The sequence below is a fragment of the Anguilla rostrata genome, chromosome 2 (assembly GCF_018555375.3).
Source record: "Anguilla rostrata isolate EN2019 chromosome 2, ASM1855537v3, whole genome shotgun sequence".
NCBI classification, from domain to species: domain Eukaryota; kingdom Metazoa; phylum Chordata; class Actinopteri; order Anguilliformes; family Anguillidae; genus Anguilla; species Anguilla rostrata.
This window is the reverse complement of record NC_057934.1, coordinates 4,188,056-4,208,924: the sequence shown is the minus strand read 5'-3', so window position 1 is coordinate 4,208,924 and position 20,869 is coordinate 4,188,056.

Below are 20,869 nucleotides of genomic sequence, written 5' to 3'. Positions count from 1 at the left end.
TTCTCTTCCATGGTTATGACCTCGACAATAAAAAAAAAGGTATAAGAATGCAAGGGATTGTGTAACAAATCAGCCATAAAGGATGCTTAGGCTGCCAGATTTTAAATGTCTTCCCACAACAACAACAAAAAAATTCTATAATGCTTTTCCATAAATATACTTTGTCTACCTGCCTCCTAATTCGGAAGCATTAGGAGGCAGCAGACTGGCAGGTCAGGTGTGCGTATGCTGGTCACACAGGTGAATTTTGATGAAGGTATTGGAATGAGCTGACCGCACTTAGAATTCCACACAGCCACTGGAAGACTTGGTGGTATAAATTAAGTGCATATATGGCCACTGCCACCCTAACCTTCTCCATTTGCCATTTTCATAATGAATAGAGATCATATATCTAATCCGTTGTGGATTGCAAGACTCCAGCCAAACTCTGTGTTGGCACTGGCAATAGGCCCTGCCTCAACAGATACTGTTCGTGGGCTAAGATTTCCTTTGAATCCCAACCATTACATTTTTATTTTAAGCTTTTAAGATGCCTCTGACTTACAAAGTCAAGCAAGTGCAACTTTTTCAGTTTTTCATTAGTTCTTGTGATTGCCGAACTCAGTAATGCTGGATTTTTTTTTTTGATTGGCACTCTGATTGTGAGTCAGTGAAGGACAAATGTTGATTGAATCCAGAGCTTTGTGTGTATGAAACTGGTGCAATTTTTGCCACCCAATACAAAACAAACAACCAATGATTGGTACAAAACAAATACCAAATGACCAATCATTGGTCGTGTTATTGGTTTTGCGTGTGCTAAAAGGTTTTGCACATGCTAAAGGTCTTAGTAAATCAGACCCTTAATCTTTCAAAGGACATACTCACCCCATGACTCTGACACTAGATGAATGTATGATCTTATGGTAATCAGTGCATGCAAGAAAACATTGCTGCCCACATCCCCAGGCATATTATTCAGAAACAGAAATAAAAGCTTGTCTTCAGACCAAAACTAACATTTTATTTGGGGGATAAAAGATGAGCAGACATGGATTTTTAACTTGTTTCCACATGTACTCCTATGTGCCTCCTTCAGTATAGTTCCTCCCAGTCTTAATGGGCATTTCATACCACCTCCTGCGGGCTGTTTCTGATCAGAAGCATCAAGGCATCGCTTTTGACTCATGATAAAAAAAACACAAAAAAAAAAACAAAGAAAAAAACATTGCGTCTCCAAAATTCACTTCCAGACAGAGGACCCCCCCCCCCACCCGAAAATGGAACCCACGTGTGGGCTGAACCCTGGGTGAGGGTGGCCCTCAGACTGAGCCCAAATGCAGACGCGGGGGGGGGGGGATCACCGCCCGAGCACTTAGCTTCTGCCCGTCCAGCGAGAACACCCCCTCAGATCCAGATGTGTCCTTCTGTTCTCCATGGTCCTTTTTTCAGCTTTGTTTTCAAAAGGAACCAATCAGGCGGCTGAGAGCTCCGTACATTTCAGCAGTGCGCTGCTGGAAATTCCAGCTTAAACCAGCCTAAACTGGCCAAGCTGGTTTAAGCTGTGTTTTCGGAACTTCAAGCTGGTTTTTGCCGGTCAACCAACTGTTCTTCAGCTGAGCATCCTATAGTCAGCTTGTCCACCAGTTTTGCCTCCAGGTTACTTTGACCAGCTATGACCAGCCCCAAACCAGTTATGACCAGCCACAGACCAGTTATGACCAGCCACAGACCAGTTATGACCGGGTGGTGTGCCGCCCAACCACCCCATTTTGTTTTGTTTTTCATCACTAACTGTACTCTATCTGTTCTTTTCCTGGGGAAAAAAGAGTAGATTTCACTTCAAGCAACAGAGCTCCTTCCTTTAGCTTCCAGGAGCTAAAGAAGCTAATAAACTTCCACCTTCTCACTTACTCCTGATTAATTGGCCATTAGCCCGAAGACTATCTGGCTTCATTCACTGGGCCTGAATACTTAATAGAATTTAATAGACCTTCTGATTCACTAATAAACACTAAGAGGATAATCACCTTGTTAGTAAACACTGATTCGGCCAGAGCTCCGCTTTCTCTTTAGTGTGTGTGTGTGTGTGTGTGTGTGTGTGTATCTGTGTGTGTGTGTGTGTGTGTGTGTGTATGTGTGTGTGCATGTGTGTGCATGTGTATCTGTGTGTATGTGTTTATTGACCATAGTCAATGGGGTTAGAGCACTTTATACAGTATGACATGCTGTCTCCTACAGTTATGCATTTAAATAACGAGAATAAGTTCTATGGCATGTTTTTGTGTCCGTAGTCATATATTACACTCGCATGATTGCCTTCGGGAATTTATTCAGTTCAGCAACCTCCAGGTAGTCCATTCATTAAATCAGAAATTGCATAGTTGTATTTAGCTACTTGTGTAGACTTCCTATCGACCTGATTCTGAGGGTTGCTTCTGCATTATTTCTTTTTACTTCAGGTAATATATAGCTCTTAGTTAATATGGGAACGTCATTGCATTTGGCTTCCTTGAATTCTCAGAACAAGCTTAATAAACTAAAATAAAAATAAAAAAAACATTTTGATCATGGCTCAGCATTAAACTCAACAATCAGCATCTCCTTTTAAAATCCAATGGGAAAAAAACAAGGACAGAGATTGGAAGTTAGGGCCAGTATGGGGTCTCGAATCATTCCACATCCTTCACCTCTAGCAGGCTGGAGACAGGCTGGGGGATGGGGGGTGTGGTGGGGGGGTTCTACGAGCTCTGAACCGGGGACTCGAACTTTTGAACATCTCGTCCGCCGCCCCCCCCCACCCCCCCGCCCCCCCCCCGTCCCATGGCGCTGAGTGAGAGAGGCCGAATCGGAAGAGCAGCTGACCCCTGCAGGAAAGCTACTGGAGGAAAGCTACGGGATCTGACCTCTGTGTGCGCACACGATGCAACCTACTCTACTGCTCTCCTAAACGCGGAGAGCGTGGGGGGAACACACAACGATGAGGAGGAGGAAGAGGAGGTGTCTCCTTCATCTCAGGACAGTGGGTGAGCATCAGAGCAGAGCCCTGTAGGTCAGGGGGGTGGGGGGGTGGGGGGACGGGGGGATGGGGGGGGGGGTCATTAAAAGGGAGGGATGGAGGGGGACAGTCTGATGATGGTGGTTTGAACCCCCCGATGAAACATAGTGGCCATTGATCCGCACCGTGAAGTGTGACATTTTAACCAGAGCTCAGAAGCAAGAGCAGCCCCGCCCCCCTCCTACCCCCCCCCCGCCCTCTACATGCCCGTTTTCCTAAATCGTCCGTTCTCAACCGCCATCAGTTCTCCTCCTCTTCTCTTATTCTTCTTTTTTTCTTTTTTTTTTTTACCTCTCTCCACCTTCCCCTCCTCCCCTTCTCTCCCTCCCCACCTTCCTTTCTTCAGTCACTCCATTCTCTCTCTCTCTCTCTCTCTCTCTCTCTCTCTCTGCCGCTGGTCTCCAGAGGTCACCCCGCATTAGCAGGCTTGTTTGTTAATACTCCAGGGTGGGATCAATACTTAATCAACAAGTAATGGGATTTCGCAGTTATCCCGTATGATCTTTTTTCGGCGAGAGGGCTCAAATCGCTCTCTCTCTCTCTCTCACTCACTCGTCTCCGTCTCTTTCTTTCTCTCTTTCTTTTTTTTCCCTCTCTCTTTTTCTTGAAGGGCCTGAGGTGGAAGGGGGATAGAATTTTTTTAAAGAAGACAGACGTAAAAGAAGGAAAAAGCAAGAGGAGAGAGGAGAGGAGAGGAGAGGAGAAACAAAATGGCTGGCGCTTCGGAGCGCAGGTTTGCCCGCTCCAGTGCTCATGGGTAAGATCTGCATCCCATTAAGACGGGATACAGGCCCTGTCCTTCACCCCTCCGTCCTCTCATTGGGGCCATAATGTAGCGTGGTGCGGGAGATCCATCATTACTCGCTCTTCTTTCAGCGGCCGCACCCGCTGGTCCCCTTACCCCGGCCTGCTTTAGCTGCTCCGCTTTCCATTTAACTAACAGACCCGATGTGTGGAGCACCCCGGCGTTCTCGTGCATCCGGGGGGGATGGGGAGGAGGCGGGGCTTAAATGGGGTGCCTGTGCGTTCGCGGTTTTAACCGCCGTGTGAGGTACGCCGGGCTGGTTGGCCATGACATCACCGCCGACACACCTGTACCTGCGCACCTTCATCGCACCTTGATCTGCCTTCGAGGTGGTGCGTAATAACTACTGCCTCAATACGCAATTTCAGTTTATTAGTTCCAATTATTCAATTTCTACTATGGCCTTGCTATCCTGTATAATTTTTCTATAATTAGACTGGGGTATAGTTTTGTGTGTTATAGTTTGATAAAGATTTACAAGTGTTTTTCTTCAGGTCTCCAATAAAAATTGATGGATAATCATCCACAGACTGCAAGCTACAGTATTTTTCGTATATTTTGAACAGGAAAAGGGGGCTTGCTCTATCTGTTGTGAAGAGAGAGCACAATGGAACTAACAAGCTGGCGGATTGCTAAAAATGTATCGTAAAGATGTGTGTATTTGGGTCAGTGTTTGTTTGTGTGTGTGTGTGAGTGTCCGTACGTGCGTGCGTTTGCGTGTGCGTGTGTGTGTGTGTGTGTGGAGAGAGAGAAAGAGAGGAATAGATTGCTAGTATGACAGCGAACAGGCTTGGAGAGAGATGCACTACAAAAGGCATCCGTGTATGGAAGTGACCCCTAGCTGCACGCAGCGCTGCGAGACTCTTCTTCTTCAAAGCGACTCTCTCCCTCGGGAGGCCAGATGGTATCAAAACAAAAACTCTCCACAGTTGGTAAAGTATCAAAATAAACGGCGTCTCTCCTCTCGAAGGGTGTGAGAAAACTCGATCGTGCACTTCCTGCGGTGGCCGCTGTTCAGTATTACCGTTTAAATATTGATACGGCTTCCCTCCAGGCCTCAGCCAATCACAGACGACCTCCCGGCCCTTAACTTCCCGCGACTCTTTTGCAGTGCGTTCCCCGATCGCGGTGGTTAAATTCAGAATTCACGCGCGCGCGCACGTTCGCTCTCGTTTATTTATTTCGGTTTGAAAGTTTAGAGACGACGCGAGCGCACAGTAGCGCGCTGTTTGTGTGTCGGGTCCCGTCGCGTCGGAAAACGGGGGCAGCCTCGCTGCTAACGTGCCGCTAACGTGCTAACGCGGTGCTGCCGTGGTTACGCGCCGCTATCGTGGTTACGAGCCAGCCTCTGACAGGGACGGGATCAAAGGCCCCGCCCGACAGCAGGCCCTCCCGTCGCTCGGAGACGATCTCTCTCTCTCTCTCTCTCTCTCTCTGTCTCTCTCTCTCTCTCTCTCTCTCTGTCCGCGCTCGATTCGTTTTTCCAAACAAGCTCCCGGGCAAAATGTCAGCGTCTGCCATCAGGGAGGGTAGGCGGCGATGTATTAAACCGTACGGGGTTCGATTTGGGAGGGGATCACACGGCGGGAAAGGGCCGACCGAGCGCTGGATACAAACCGCTCCCCCATCGAGCACGATGCTTCGCTCGTGCGCTTCTTTTCACAACTTTGACCTTTGACCTTTAACCTGAGCAGTTTACAAATTTCAGAGACATAATTAGTTTGTACGTAATCCTGAAATATTTTTTTTTACAATATCATATTGTACCTTGTTTGCAGACACCATTGCCTTGTTTTTTTTGAGAAGTCCTTAGTTATTAAATATCTCATATTCAACATTAGAAACAAACAGGTTGACCTGAATGTGTGACAATGTGAGGTCAAGAACTGAGCAAGGGGGAACAGATGCAGTATGGGTAGACTTCACCACAGGGCTAGGCTAACACATGTTTAGACTGTCACTTACGTGATGAAGAATGCCCATGTAAAAAAATAAATAAATAAACATTTCCATGCACTGATCTGTCCTTTGCAAAACTCTTTTATTTCCTTTGATACGTTTTATTGAAGAACACACAGTATTATACAGGATACGGTATCTTTCCGGAAGGTTCTTTGCATGTAAATGTCATGCAGCTTTGGCAAGACACATCCGAGTTGCCATTTGAAGAAAGTATTTGAACTTGAGATGGGAATAGGGAAGACGAGTTCTGGAGGAAGAGAGGGGTTTACCATGGATGAGGTGGAAAAAGGAGAATGTAAATACGCTCACCCCGCCTTCTTCTTCTTCATTTCGGTGATTTTGTGACCCCTCTTTCATTTGATAATCAAAGGAGGGAGAAGCCAATCAGGGCAGCGGGTCCGCCTGTCAGGGTATGACTTCCTGTGTGATGGCCGCTCTCCCTCAGGGCTGCATAGCAACAGTAAACGACTCAGAAGAGCGGCAGATAGTCAGACAGAAAGGAGGTTTCGTTTAAAAAAAAAAAACTAATCTGCTGAGTTCATTACTGCATGTTAACTGTCCGCTCCTCAAAGTACCTTCCCGGAAATGACTGGAATGAAGAATAAAGTGTGAGCGTTTCAGGTTCTTGTACTGTACTACTCTAACGGAGGAGTATATTTCTTTTTGCGATTACTTTTTAATGCGTCTTTCACCAGCTGTGTGATCTCCATGCGTCCATAGCAACTCATCCATTTACTGAGAAGACCTGGCTTCTTCTCTGTGGGCAGTGCACAGGGTGTTTTACCTCAGCCCTGCCACTAGGGGCAGCGTGTCTTGCTTTGCCCGTCGAGCGCAAGGCCATCTCCCCTTTTCAGAGCCCTGGGTAGCGTCCTTTATCTCCGCGCGAAACATGCCCCCCCCTGCATCTCTGCTTCTCGCCCCAGCCATTGTTACCCCTGCACTGGAAGCCCAGCTCCCACTGCAGCCTTCCCTCACCAAAAAGAGTCCTTTGTGTTCCAATTTACAGGACATGAATTACACATAATTTTAACCCTTATGGTTTAACCCCTTTCTTATTTATAATTTTTTTTTTTCTCCGACGGTGCCACTTATAGAGTAGACTGTAGTTTCGGCTTAATTTATTTATTTTCTTTTATATTGTAATATTCTGGCAAATGTGGAGGGTGTAATTGGTTCTTTAATAGCATTGCCTTTTAGGGGAGGCTGAAAATTGTTTATTGATTTTCACTTGTATTTTTCTTAGAGTGAGAGAGAGAGAGAGAGAGACAAAGAGAGAAAGAGACAGAGAGAGAGAGAGAGAGAGACAAACAGACAAAGAGACAGAGAGAGCAAGAGAGAGAGAGACAAACAGAGAGAGAGACAAACAGAGAGAGAGAGAGAGAGAATAAAGACAATTATTGAAACGCATCCAAATCATTAAACATGCAGTGGTCTGGCTTGCTTTGAGGCTATTGTGTGAGGCAGGCCTCGGTAACAAAGGTTCCTTTGCAGCGTTCAGCGTTCGCCCGTACGCGCGCCGATATTGTTTTTGTTCATCTGTCAGTACATCTGCAGCCAAGATTTCTGTTTTTCAGTTTTTGATTCCCTCTGGAATAATAATAATGATGATAATAATAATACAAAAAAAAAACAATTTCATTATAAAAACGTGCTATGACAAATGCGTTTTGAATTTTCTGATTGATCGGTGTGTTTGTTTAACACATTCTCCTCCTCTGAAGACTGTCAGACAGTCTTAACAATACAAAAATTACAGTCTTACAGTGAATTCAAAACAAGTTGCATTTACACTTGTACTCTTTTTTTCCAGACAGAAATACAGTCTGTGTGCGAGCACAGTAGACACCTGCGCTGGATGTCCAGTCAACAGAAGTGAAGTTGAGTTCGACTGACTGAATAGGACGGCACTGTCCAAAAGTTTTTTTTACTGTTTATTTATTTTTCCTTCTAGGACGTGACTTCTGTCTAACACTTACTTTCTGAAGAAGACAGTTTCTGGTGTTTCGGGAAAGACAAACCAGGTAATTATTGAACTGGCAGGGGCAGCAGAACACACACACACACACGCACACACACACGCTCAACAACACACACACACACGCGCGCACACACACTCAACAACACGCACACACACCAGAGACGTATCAAACACAATCCCATTTTAAGAGGCTTCTGATCCCAGCCATGGAAATTCTCAGCCTAAGCCCCCCCCGATGCAAAGAGCCCACAGAAGTGACCACCGGGTATTATATAAACTAATTCTCTTTTTGCCTTCATGCTATTTCATATTTTGTTTGTCCTTTGTCTGTTCCAAAGTTGCATAAATATTTCATCTCGCCCTATACATTAAACAATCTCATCCAATTCCTGTGAAGATGAAGGCAGTCATAAATGTAACATTGTGCAGGTAATCACCGGTGTTTCCCTGCTGCATAATTAATGCTTCTGACATCGCGGGCAGCAGCTCCTACAAAACGCACGAGCTAGCGCTTTGGGCTAGCGCTTAGCGCCGCGGCGGCACTCTGTCGGAGCGGGCAAGCCCTTGAACCCCTGTGTCATCGCTGCTGAGAAGGTGAGGAAGCTTCTGAGGAGGAGGTGGAGAAGCAGGCGGAGGAAGATGATGAGTAGGAAGAGGAGCAGGAGGAGGCGGAGCAAGGGAAGGAGAAGGAGGAGCAGGAGGAGGATGAGGAGGTGGAGGAGCAGGAGGAGGAGGAGGAGGAGGAGAAGCAGGAGGAGGAGGAGGAGGTGGAGAAGCAGGAGGAGGAGGAGGAGAAGCAGGAGGAGGAGAAGCTGCCACGTGCTGCTTGTTCTGTCGCAGTCCGCTGGGGGAGCGGTGTGTTCCAGCCCCTCATCTGGGTAGAGTTTGGCGGAGGGGGGGGTCGGGGAGCGGTGTGGGGGGGGGGGCAGGGTTTAAGGACATCAGCGGCAGACTTAAGGGACTAAACTGGCGAGCGGAATTCCATCGGCGCGGCGGGGCTGGAGGGGAACATAGCGTTCAGCGATGCATGCGGGCCGGTGTTGTATGTCAGAGGGCCCGGCTGAACCCGCCGCCCTCGTTTGGACTTGCGTGACACGGCAGTCTGCGGCCAGCCGGGCCGGGGGAGGGGGGGCGGGGTGGGGGGGGGGGCGAGCAGAGGAGGGGAGGAGGGGGGGGGTGTTCCATAAATGTACCTAAAGTATAGAGCTATATGTGCTCCTGAGTGTTTGCAGCTGTCCTAGCTTAATGGCCAGGAAGCAGTGGAAAGGAACGGGGGGGCGGGGGGGGGCTTTTTTTTTTTTTTTTTTTATGAAGCAGGATTACTGAGTTAGCGGGATAACACAGAACAGCTCTTTCTCCTTCAGTCCACGTTCCAGATTCTGGAGGGGTTCCGGGTTTTAGTTATCCAGCTAACTCGGTAATCCTGCTTCGTGAAACAGGGCCTCTGGTGTTTAGTACCTCTAAATAAACAAACGCCATTTTGCTACAACTGATGTTACAGCGACTCCACTTTCAGTACAATTTCACACAAGTGTGAAAATTTCCTCACGTCTTTTTTTTCGTTGTTGTTGTTTAGTTAACAGATTTAAAAAAAATATATAATCCATGCACTTTAAATTTAATGGGGATACCATTTAAGTTTTTTTTTCTTTCTTTTAAGCATCTGTGCACTTCAGACTTTAAGAGCTAGTATGACATCAGGAAGAAAATACTTTAAAAGGTACCTGAATATCCTTATCGGTTGTAAATGCCATTGTTCTGTTTAATTTTTTTCTTTTTCTGGGCGCACAGTGGGATGCTGCTTAGATGGAAAGGGTGTTTTTCCATTTCCATGAGCTCTGGTATGTGAGGACTTCACGTTGACCTCCAGCACACTGTCCAATCAGGGGCCATTATTTCTGCAGGAAGTCCACGGGCATAAATAAACAGGTATATTCATTAGTTTGGCCTATGACCTCTACCTCTATTTACCCCCCTTTAGTCCTCTGATCCCATATCAAATTGTCTAATACATATACAGTATATATATATAATTATGTATCATTTTATAGAAGTATCTAAGCTATCATCTATTGCAAATATTATTTAGAATTCTGAGGGATCAGTCAAATTTATATTATTATTTGATATAATAATATTTTTGTTCATTCATAGATCTTCATCTCTCTCTCTCTCTCTCTCTCTCGCTGTCTCCCTCTTCTCCCCCATGTCTTTGTTGACCTGGCTTTTCACTGACTTCTACTGGGTCAGTAAAGACATCTTTCTGCTCTCTCTCTCTCTCTCCCCCACTCTCTCTCTCTCTCTCGCTCTCTTGCGAAAGGTAGTGGCAGTGCCAGAGTTTCTCTCCATCTGTTCCCCTCCGCTTTCATCTGGCCGTTTGGGGGGTCAACAGCAGAGCCCCAGAGAGACGGAGTGGATTAGGAGAAGCCTTTCATGCCTAACCTGGGCTCTCTCTCTCGAGTGGTGGAGCAGCCCCTGAACACCAGCGGAGGGGAAAAAAACAAAACAGAAACAACAACAAAAAAAAAAAGAAAAAGAAAAAAACACACCACTGCATTCCCACCTGGCCAAGCCGAGCCTGTTTTATACATTCTAAAAAAGAAACCGCCGCCCCCCTCCCCCCCCACCAGTGAGACACGTCATGTGGTAGAGTGTCATAACACAATAGAGTCATCACACATTAAGCTCATTTAGGTGAGGGCTTTTTATATATATATATATATACATAGACTGTGTCGTGCCGTGTTTTTAACCTAAGTGGTGTTAACGTGACGTAAGTTCGTTGCGCGTTCCAAACGCTGCATAAAAAAAGTGTTTTTTCTCCACCTGACGTGCGTTCCTGGACTGAGCCTGACCTCCTTCGTTAGCATGTTCACGTGAAGGCTTCGTTCGACTGATTTACAGAGGTTACCGAAGGCCGCTGCAGTAATGATGTTCTCGCATGCGTGCGCACTACCTCATATAGCCTGACGCTGAACTTGCGAACATGAGAATATAGGTTCACCGGTTCGGGCAAACTTCTCGGTGACTTGAGCATATATATATATATATATATACATACATATATTTTAAAAAAAACAACAATCCATTTTCAGTATATGTAAATGGAGAACCAGCCAAGTGTAGCCAAATTCAGAATTACTGAGTTTCCATTACAGGATGTGATTAGAATGATCTAATTCGAATTTGCCATGCTGATGACTTGGCAAAATTAGTAAAAATCTTCCAGAAACCCAAAGGACAACAACAATTGCGCCTCATCGAGTGCTTGTGTAGCACTGCATCTGCAATCTCTGGCCACTAGGGGGCTTGTACAAAGGGGTTAAAGGTGCATTGCAGGTCTTACACTAATTGACTGTGATGGTTAAAGTGCTCTGTATGTACCAATGGAGAGAGGAGGTCTACGAGGATCTGTCAGGCAGGAATGTGTGGGCAGTCTACATTATTCAGCATAAATTTTGTATTGGCTGGTGCTCGTGTCACTGTGCAGTGGGAGAGCAGGACAAGCCATTTGCATATCGTATTAATGAAGTCTTCAGGAAAATAAAATGGTATTTCAAATGTCCGGGCCTGTGTACGGCATGCATTATGTAGGTCTACCTCTTCCTCATCCCCTGTTTTTCTCGTTTCCTGTTTTCATTTTAGAAAGCTCAGAGCAAAGAGTGGAGTGGTTGATGTTTGGGGTGGGGGGGGGTAAATGCTCTTTGGTCTCCGGGTAGCACAGAAGTGGTCCGTGCATGGTCAGCAGAGACCCGTTTTAATTCTTAACCGGACCAGACCAACATAATTTATTCATTTCACAATTTGAAATGACAATCTACGGTGTCAGGGAGGGATCAGACCAAAAAACCCTTGATTTGCCGTGGAAAACCGTGCTTAACATGTAGCTCGCCCTTGGCGTTGCCCCCCCCCCCCCCCAAAACCCCAACCCACCCCCACATGCCCCCATTTTTGCGACCCGGGATTCTTTGTTGTCACAGGTGCAAATTGAGATGTGTTGAAATAACCCAAGCTGCTTTCTATACATGTCCTCCCTCCGATGCTGTACATCACAGAATCCAAAATGGCCAAAATCCCAACATCGATATACTGTATATGTGTACATATCCTAGAGTAACATTGCGTGTGATTGTGTGTGTGTGTGTGTGTGTGTGTGAGAGGGAGAGATAGCGTGTGTGCGTGCATATGCGTGTGTTTTAATAACAACTGGATGCAGACATATTGCTTGCCTTAAAACACATAATTGTGTGCTTGAGTATTTAAATAAAGAACAGTGGTGATATTAATGTTCCGGTGAAATGTAACGCTAAGACTTAAGCAGACTCTCTTAGCTGTGATTGGAGCTGTTCAAAAGGCATAAATATTTTTCTTCAGCCGCTGAACGCTCCGGTTTTTCCACAGTCTCGCACAGTCCTGGAAAATCGTCGGTTGAAATATCACGCTGTGACACTTTGCATACTGATTTCTGTTTCATAGCCCGTCCGTAAAAATAACAGACCTCTGTGTATTTTGAACTTTGTACGATGCGAGCAGTCCAAGGAGAGAAATATATCAAAACAAAAATGTCCTTTGAAAGTGGTTCCTGCCTCATCATCATCATTATTGAAGGTTTGATGAAAAAAAACAAAGTCGACAGACCTTTCTAACTCCTTGACTTTCTCACTCTCCTCGAAAATATTTGTTCCATTATAACCATACTTTTCCTGGCCTGGATGCCAACATTCATACTGTCATGATGAACAGACCAGTCTGTGGGGGATTAGCTGCAGTACTAAAAAAAAACAAATGAGAGATTAATGAACCTGATTTATGCAAACACTTCTCTGCCTCATTTTACACTGTCTGGTGACCCACTGGACCTGAATCAGAACCTCTGGAGCGTTCTCCTCTCACTGAATGCTACGAGCTTCAGCATAGGCGGGTTAGCATGCATTTGGAGGTTTTCTTAAAGACGGCTCTTTGATAAATACTTCCAGCGACTCTTCCATCACGTCTTCCCGGTTAATGGAGTGAAATAGACCGGTGTTGAGATACACTATTACATCATCGCTAATCTTCTCGCTGGAAACTGAGAATACGTGAAGTGCTTCTGTTGGCGTTGTGGTTTAATTTAGACTACTGGAAACTGCTGAAAGGGCCTACTGTAGGTATCTCAGGGTCTGCATCTTATCTGAAAAAGCTGGGGTGAGAAAGGAAAGTAGCACTCTCAGGATATGGCTGCAGTTTAAAAAATATTCCGCAGTGCGTGTGTGAGATTGTGGGGAAGACCTGTACAAACTACACATGGCTATACATCTTTATTCATTTTTTTTTGTTTTTTTTTTTACAAAAGCTACATTAGCAAATGTGTTACAGTTAGCACGTAGCAGGTCATCAAATTTTATTTGGTGATGTTTAATAGGTCAGCACAAAAATTACATTATAGAGGGTTCTTATTTCACAGTGTGATCTTGTTCCATCAAAAGCAAAGGTTTTCTCAGTTCATTTGAAAGTCCCATGTTAAAACAAAAGACAATGAGGACAAGTTCCTCAACAAAAACTAACTTCAAAAAAACAATATATATTTTCAAATACATAGAGTCTATTTTAAAAACCTTTACCTTGTTTAGAATTTTAGGTTGGCCCTTCCCCTCGGGGAGAACGCCTTTCATAATTTGTCAAAACAGCGACACGTGTCCACAGTAAGCACAGTGTGTCTGAAAAATACACTGTATAAAAAAAAAAACCATCTGCGCTAGGACCAACTTCGGTAGTATGTAACCTTTTGTTAGGTAAGCTATTATTCTCCTTGCCTCTTCAGGAAATATCCAATTAGGGAACCGCAATTGAATTTTTATGGACATGCCACTTGTTTTGTGGCCTTGTTGAAAAGATCATTATGTGAGGTGGCTATAGGGCTGTAATGTGGGCAGAGTAATATCGAATGAATAAAAGGAACCAGCTCCACAGAGACACAGAGCGCAATGGCAATATCCTTCACCTGACGTGAAATAATGACATTATTTATGCCTGGTCCGATTTTACGAAAAGGGAATTTTCATAACAAACTATTGGAATCACAGGAACCAGCCAAAGCGCGTATAAAACGCATATGAATAAAACAAACGCGAGCGCAGCGTTAGCGTCAGCGATGTAGCCGGTGCAATATCGCCGTGATTTCGCTTGGAATTTTTTGCGGGCTTACAATCCCGACGCCTCATTATAATTTCATGGCATAAATTATACAGTTGCCGGAGTTTATAATTTATGCCACCGGACATGCAATCAGTTCAGATTAAAGTCTGGGAGTGGAGTTGAGGTCAAAACACTGTTCACAAAATAGCACAGAGCTTAACAAAGCTGGGAAGAGCTGAAAGCCTGTAACTCTTTTTATCCCTTTCTCCCCCTCTCCCTTTTTCTCTCTCTCTCCCCTCTTCTCACTTTCTCTTTCCCTCTGTCTCTCCCATCCCTCCCCCCCACACACAAGCACACACGCAGACACTTGCACACAGACCATGTGCCAGGTGATTCAGATATCCAAACGCACTTCTGATCGAGTCTGTCTGCAAGTCTGTCTGTTAGCTTCTTTACCCAGCTGTCTCTCTCTCTCTCTCTCTCTCTCTCTCTCTCTCTCACACACACACACACTCACACACATGCACGCCCACACACAACACACAGGCACACACACACACACACAACCTCTACCTTGCACACCCTTTTACGTAGGTTTGAGATGCTCTCTCTCTCGTTCTCTCTCTCACAGACACTCACATACACGCCCCACTCCACACACACACTCAGACACGCACACACATGCACACACACATGCACAACCTCTACCTTGCACACCCTTTTACGTAGGTTTGAGATGCTCTCTCTCTCGCTCCCTCTCTCACACACACTCACATACACGCTCCACACACACACACACACTCACATACACACACACACACACATGCACAACCCCGCCTTGCACACCCTTTCATGCAGGTTCGAGAGGCGTGGCTTATCGCCGATTGAGATCCACTATGCCGGTGGAGCATTAAAACATCAATAATTCATCGAAACCAACAGCAGCATCACGATGCCTACGGAGGGGACATCTGGCTGAACCTGCCATCGAGGCTCATTAAAATTTTACTTTGAATAGGAACTGATTAATCCCCTTAAATGTTAATTGTTGGGTTAAAGCGCGGAGAACCGTCGGTGTCACTGCAGCGCTCGCTGCCAGAGAAAAGCTGTATTCAGTGGAACTTGGGCTGCCGGTCCTAAATGAGCTGTCCAAACAAAACAGCCCATAATACTGAGGGCCTCCTCTACCGCGTGGAGACGTCTCACTGCCAGCGCAAGCAAAAAAAATGTTGGACCCGCCCGCACATTCGGGTTTCCACGGTTTCCAAGTTCAAAGTGTGCGTGGCCCTAATTCAAAGGAAAAGCACACGTCGCCCCCGACGATCTGTGAGAGGAGTGCGAGAGATTTATTTCAGAAGCTCCCCTGCTGGGTGGAAAGTTTCTCCCTGTCCAGGACGCTCAAGCGATCCCGGAATCTTCGGTTTAAAGTTCGGGATGACCTTCACCTCACCCCTTGGGCGTTTGTAGACTTGGGCCGCCCCCTAATCTGCCTCCTCCTCCCCCCCCCACCCCGTTCCCCTCTCCTCTTGATGTGCGGCCCCCCCTCAGTGACCTGCTCTTCTGATGTCATCGAGCGGCCCCGTTAATGACAGAATTATTATCATTATTGCGATAAACGCGGACGGCGGGAGGAGAATATGGCGTTGCCGGGATACAGTAAACATTCGTCCTCAACTTTGATTCGCAAATAAAGACGTAAAAAGCGTCAGGGCTTATCGTCACTGACCCGGCTTGATGAGTTCAGCAATCGCCGAAATGAACTCTGGAAACCGTGCCTGTTAAGAAGATTGAGCAAACACACGTATTTATTTTTAAGCGATAGTCAGCGGCAAACGTTGATTGGACCCAGGTTGGTGTGTCCCAAACACGCCCAGGGAAACGTCACGGGAACACATGGCACGTATTTACGCACAGCCACATGAATGAGTACGCACTCCCAGAACGTGCGTTCAGCACCGTGCTCAACACTGACATGAGCTCAAAGCAAAATAATGAAATTCCTCTGCACAAGGAAAGAAGATGCTCATTGCTTAGTGCAGATAAAAAAAAAAGTATTAGCAAGCCAAACAAATGCCTGTTGATATTTTATTTATCTACCCCCTGTTGTCTTTTCCCTTTCCCTCTCATTAATATTGATAAATGTACTCATAGGTTTGTGTGTGTGTGTGTGCGTGTGTGCACGTGCGTGTGTGTACGTGTCTGTGAGTGTGTGTGTGTGTGTGTGTGTGTGTGTGTGCATATTTTTACTGGCATATGACATACTGTATCTGTGGTCATGTGTGTAGCCTATACTACTGTGTGTGTGTGTATATGTGTGTGTGCGCATTTGTTTGTGTGTGTGTACATTGAGTGCTCACAAGATAGCGTGTCAGTGTGTATGAGGTCACAGGTGTGTGTGTGTGCATATAGGTGAGAAAATATGTGCCTGTGAGCGCATGTATGGGTAAACATGTGTGTGTGTGTGTGTGTGCATGCAGGTAAGAGTGTGTCAGGGAACATGCCCATAGGGGGTAGGGTGGTAGGGTGGAGGGGGTGGTTGGCGGAGCACTGAATACAAGGCTATAGATCTGGAAAAACTCATCGCTTAATTACACGGAATGAAGTCAAACACATGGTTGAGCAGACAGAAACTCCTATACGCTCGTATACCGACACAGCACTACGGTGAAAAACAAAAGGCGGTAGAACACCACAGTTTAGTAAGAGCCCACAATTCCCTCTCCCTGCCACACACCGTCCCGCCCCACCCCCCCCCCCCCCGCCCCACCCCACCCCCAATCAGCAAACACCCCCCAAATCTACTTGCCCAGTAATGTTACATCAGGCTCAATCAAAGCCGAACTTATGATTCTTGCCCTGGTGCGTGTGTATATGTGATACAGCATTTGAAATCATCTTGAAATTAATGTAGCAGTGATGAGCAAAATCCTGCAAGAGATTTCAGGGAATTACTTGTAGGATACAGTAAGGATATTACAAACGCTTAACATATGCAGACAACAGAAAAACAATGGGGAAATTAAAATAAAGTTTTATTCTGAGCTGCCAGACAAAACAAAGTTATTTATTTTCTGAACATATAGGCTCCAAAGATCATTTGACATCCCGGAGGAAGTGTTCTGGCTTGAAATCACAGACAGCTGGTAAGCAGGGCAGTTATGACATTGGGCTTGTGTGTGTGCGTTTGTGGAGTGTGTGTGTGCGTGTGTGTGTGTGTGTGTGTGGAGTGTGTGTGTGTGCGTGCGTGTGTGTGTGTGTGTGTGTGTGAGATTGAAGGAAGTCTGCCATCCATACCAAGCAACGGAAGTAAAAAATGACAGAAGCAGTTTGAAATGCAGTCTCTGAGCAGACAGATAGAATTACAGAGTACATTGATTGCATATGCTCGTTTGTTTAATCAAAGGATCAATATGAAGTTTTTAAATGAAATAAAAGAAGCGAGAATGTTTTCAGTAACCAAAATAATCTTTTCTCCAGACATTTGAGGTAAAAACCAAAGAACGTAATGCGAATGACAAAAGAACAAGTCAGGGTTTTTTTTTTTTTTGCCGTTACAGTATGTCTACAGTAAGTCTTTATTTCCCGTGTAGATTCACCCACTGAAATTGATTTCTGTCTGACCCAAAATGTCCTGCTACACTTGTGCGTTTTTCTTCCTTCCTCTCAGAAGCTCTCCAGCTATTGAAGAAAGACTATTGTTTTTCATTGATTTTTCCTGCTCACCCACTTCCTCCTCTGTGAAAGAAGACAGGAAGCAGGGTTATCTGTGTCTTCGGTCGGTGTTGCCAACAGTGGAAAGCAACCATTTTCTTTTTTTTTTTTTTACCATTTAAATCTTTCGCCGACAGATGCACTGTGAAGTAGTCGTGTTTGCAGATGTTTATAATTTTAATGGACAGAAATATTTTGGCTTGACTTAAAAAAAAACAATGCTTCCATTTTGCTAAATTGCTATTTTGGATATTGTATAATTGTGTGTTCATATGATTCTCCCATTATACCGTATAATTCAATTTGAATTTCTGAATGTTTAATCAAAACTTTTTAATGCACAAATGTTTCAAAAAAATTAACTAAACAAAGTGATTTATATGAAAGCATTTTCCAAGCATCCATATGGAATTCATTTTCCCAGTATGAAATCTGGAGGCCCAGAGTTCAAACTGTATGGCTCACCTGATTGTGAACCATACCATAGAATCCAGACACTGCACTGCTCACAAGATTATGAAATTTACCATAGAATCCTGCAAGTGTCACAGATGTTTGATAATAAATAAATAAAGCATATTGATGAGAAGAATTGAATTGCAACTGACCTACTGAGTAAAAGGACAACCCCCAGGATCACTCAGACCTGCTTCTTTCCTCTGCTTTATTGATTTATTTTTGTATATGTTCTGTTTATTTCAAGCAAATTATGCATTGTTTCCACTATTATTTTAAGTTTATTTATAGAAGAAAAAAGAAAGAAAAGGCTTGAAAATCTTTGTATTATTGTCCATTTTCATGCTCTGTCTTTGTCCATGTTCTTATGGGGGAATGTTAAACATAATTTTAAAGATATGTAAATAAATAACAAAAAGTTTGGCAGTTTAACATGTTAGATCCTCTGACCAAGCTATGTCAAAAAAACCAGAAAGTTTATAATAATGTGGCTAAGTGGAGCTGGCTTTCATTTACACAGTGAAGTGTTCTGGGTAAAAAGAACTCGGAGGAATACTTTTAACTCAGTGCATGTGGTCCATATCGACTTGGACAGACCAAAACTCCTTTGGGCTCATTTGTCTAGCCTCTTGAGAAGTGGCAAAAAAAACAGTTTAAGTATTGAAATATTTTTTTATTTTTACATAATCCAAAAACTTTCTTATAATTTTTTTGACAGTGAAAATATATTCCAAAATTTTACTTATTTTATTTTCATTGAATGACTCTTGTAGTGTAGGTTTTTTGCATATTAGATGATACAATTCCTGTGATTAAGACCAGACACTCACTTTCCCTACAGGAAACAAAATGAATTGGAACATGGTCTCAGTCTTCATTAGAACATGGTCGATGTCCTCACTAGTACATGGTCCAAGTCCTCAACCAAGCATAATTTTTTTTAACATACTCTATGGTAACACTGGTGACTGTTCACGCTAGCTGTGGTCAAGGAAAATTGAGAAGATTGGGAGAGGGGCTTCTCCTTCCGGTGAAGAGCTTGGGCCCTGTCATGTCAACAAAAAAATAAATCATTATCTGAATTAACATTTCAGTTCGACTAACGCACCTTGTTGAAAATAAGGAAATTGGGCCTGCAAAAACATACAAAAAAGAAAAAAAGAAATTCACTGAAGTGAACCTTTGTCGCTCTCCTTGATTACAGCGAGTTAGTTTCAGCTTTCTGTAGCGTCAGCTGCATTCGATGATTTTTTGCTGCCGTAGGGGGCCCTCCCCCAGAAGCCTCTGCACCCAGTGGCCCTTGGCCGGTACATTCCCCAAGCCCCCCCCCCCAACCCCCCCCCCCCCCCCCCAACCCGACGAGGACTGTCCTCCCCTGACCGCAGTTTGTCTTGTCAACATGTGAAATGTCTTCGAATTACACAGCAAAAAATATCCAGGACACATATGTAGCGGTACGGACAGGACATGTGAACGGGGTGGGGGGGTGGAGGGGGGGCATTTATAGCCTGACACACATGCACCACATGTACAGACATTCAGCTGTACTGTGGCGGGGGGGGGGCGGGGGGGTGTGACAGGGTACAGGTCGGAGGCGCACATACTGTACACATGCTAACATTCCGCAGTGTCTCACCCACAGAGATCTTCGGTGTTCTCTAATTCTGTAACCCCCTGGTCCTGCCTCGCCCCCTGCCACCCCACCATACCCCACCATACCCCCACCCATTTCACTTACATGAGCAAGCAAAATGTAAATGAAGTTAAAAAAAAATTAACATTAACAGCACGGCACTGCACAGGCCACCTCTTCATGCGAGAGGGAGCTCACTGTGTGCAAAAGTGTGTCAAAAGAAGGTGGCAGTGTACCATACTTTCCACCAGAATCTCACACACACACACACACACACACGCACACACGCATGCGAACGCACACACACGCGCACACACACACACACACACTTAACTGCCTCTATGCTCAGGACTCTCGGGGGAACACCAGTTCATTTCAGTGAGTTAATGTAGGTTAAGGTCTGATTGACAAGCACGGGGTGTGCATTTAGCTCGCTAGCACGATGACGAGGATCCCGGAGCCAGTGGTTCTGGACCGCCACGCCGGACCCCCCTCGACCCGGCACAGCACGTGCTGCGCAGGCCACACGGTACCTCCTTAGCTTCCCCGCCTCGTGCCACCGCGACCGTACAACCCACTGCACCGCCCGCCGTTGCTATGGAGCCACGCGGCGTCGCCAACCTGCTCACTCTCCCCTTCACCTTCTGGCCTTCTACTGACCGAACGCAAAGGTGGGTCATTCCAGCTTTCCTTTCTGGACCCAGTGGAGTGGTCTGGTTCTCGGGCGTACAGACAGGAAACACACGGAAGGCGCACTTCTCCAGTGTGGATAAAGCCTCCGTGAGTAGATTATTGGAAAAGTGCCTGAGAGGCTGGTGTGTATGGAAAAGAAAGAGAGAGAGAGAGGGAAAAAACGGCCAGCACAGAGCCTTGACACTGCCAAACTGCCCCCCCCCCCCGCCCCCTACCCAGTCCTGTTTGGTTTGTCTTTTTTTTTTCTCCCGCCAAGATGAATGGCTTTATAAATAGATTGGGCCCAGTGCAATAGTGCAATGGAGGTTCTTGCGGTGCTCTGTGATTTTTGTGAAACAGTAGAGGGGTGGAAAAGGTGGAAGGTGGGAGTGAGAGCTGGAAGGCAATGGTGGTGGGGGGGTGGGGGGGTGGTGGGTGCAGGGGGGAGAATTAGGCTAAACTATCGGGGTCAGTTCCCCTGGAAGATTCCGGTGAACC